Source organism: Castor canadensis, chromosome 2 (genome assembly GCF_047511655.1).
Source record: "Castor canadensis chromosome 2, mCasCan1.hap1v2, whole genome shotgun sequence".
In the NCBI taxonomy this organism is placed as follows: domain Eukaryota; kingdom Metazoa; phylum Chordata; class Mammalia; order Rodentia; family Castoridae; genus Castor; species Castor canadensis.
The window spans coordinates 175,319,263-175,321,311 of NC_133387.1; the positions used below are offsets into that span (position 1 = coordinate 175,319,263).

The 2,049-nt window shown below is 41.3% G+C and overlaps 1 pseudogene; it reads right to left on the reverse strand.

Moving 5' to 3' along the window:
• Positions 1 to 807: 807 nt before the first annotated feature.
• On the reverse strand, positions 808 to 1,735 carry LOC109703191 (olfactory receptor 8D1-like; annotated as a pseudogene).
• Between the last annotated feature and the right edge of the window lie 314 nt (positions 1,736 to 2,049).

Consider the following 2,049-nt stretch of genomic DNA (forward strand, 5'->3'; position numbering starts at 1 on the left):
AGTATTACCTGCTAGCAACATTACCATCGCTGTTCTGCAATTGTTTTTCTTATTTTTCTCCATTTGTCTTATTCATTCAAGATTCTGCTGGGTATTGAGGGGGGGGAGAGGGAGGGGGCGGAGTGGGTGGTAAGGGAGGGGGTGAGGGCAGGGGGGAGAAATGAACCAAGCCTTGTATGCACATATGAATAATAAAAGAAAAATGAAAAAAAAAAAGAATTAATAAATGATATCTAGGATCAGATTACATGTCTATTTTCATTCATATCAGTGGGCAACTCAGTGCCTCTAACATAGCAGGAACTCAATAATTAAACCTGAGGTTTTAAGAAGAGAAAAGTAACGGAAATTCTAAATTCTCATTCTTTTCTATCACAGTAAAAAAAAAAGTTTTCCTGTCAAAACATAGAAACATGATTACCCATTACACAAAATTCTGTTTTTGATTTTTGGGAGACTATGGAGTAGGGGTTTAGATAAGATCTCACTGTGTATCCCAGGCTGTCCTTCAACTCATGATCCTCCTGACTCAGTCCTCTAAGTGCTAGAATTGAAGGCATAGGCCACCCAGCATGGGTCTCTCTTTCATTTTGTTGTGAAAAGTGAATCAACTGTAGATGAAAAATACATTTCAAAAATTTATGAATTTGGTTTGGGGAGGTAGTTTAGTGTGTTTACCTAGCATGCAGTAGGTCCTGGGGATGATAACAGAACTACACAAACAGAATATCAAAGACAATGAACAAAAAGCCCAGAATTCATTGAAACTATTCATGTCTCCCATCTGTAAATCTGCAAAATCAAGATTTATCTCCCCACCAAGACTTTCATCAGTGCTTTCTTTACATCCTTGCTCCTCAGACTGTATATATTAATGGGTTCAGCATGGGGATCACTATGGTATAGAAAACAGAGGACACTTTCTCTTGGTTAAAGGAGTTACTAGAAGGTGATTTGAAATACATGAAGGTGATAGACCCAAAGAATAGCCCCACAGCCATGAGATGAGAATTTCAGTTTCCAAAAGCTTTGGGCCAGCCCTCTGAGGACCGAATGTGAAGGATGCTGCAGAAGATGAAGGCATAGGAAACAGCCACAGCTACAGTGGGCTCCAAGGTGTTGAGTCCTCCAATGACAAAAAGTAGAAGCACACTGAGGTGTGTGCTGCAGCAGGAGAGACTGAGGAGGGGAAGAACATCACAGAAATAATGACTGATGATGTGGGATTTGCAGAAGGTCAGTTTCATCATGGAACTTGTATAGGCCACAGCAGACAGAATACCCAGGATGAAGGAGACCAGCACTGGCAGTGAGCAGAGCCAGAGGACATGATCACATTACAAAGCAGTGGGATACAGATGGCAACACAGTGATCATAGGCCATGGCAGTCAGGAGGTAACCCTCAGCCACCACAAAGACCACAAAGAAGAAGAGCTGGGCCATACATTCAGAATAAAGAACCATATTCTTCTTCCCTAGGAAGTTCACCAGCGTTTTGGGGGTGATGACAGTGGAATAGCAGAAATCAATAAAGGATAAGCTGCTGAGGAAATAGTACATGGGAGTGTGAAGCAGTGGGCAGACGGTGATCAGGAGAAACATGCACAGGTTCCCCACCACTGTCACCACATAGATTCCTAGGAACAGGAGGAAGAAGGGCAGCCGGAGCTCTAGCTTCTGTGTTAATCCCACTAAGACAAAAATGGCTTCTGTGGAGTGATTTCCAGTGGCCATTCTTCTTTGAAGATTTATGTGAAATTTACATTAAAGAGGTTTTCACTCCTAAATGAAACCAAGCCTGAAAAAGGGAAAACAAGCTCTGAGTCATCATTTTCATGATCTCTGACTCTAATACTTCTCCCATCTCTCTTTAATTCACCCTAAACCTCCTCCTACTTGGTCCCAAAAAGTGCTCCCTATCTGGATTAGAAATCTTTTCCCCCTGAATTTGACACCAATGTCAAAAAAATTCTACATGAGGAGAATGTCTTACACCAAATTATGGACAGTAAAATCATAGAAAAGAATAATACTGGATTATTTTTCAG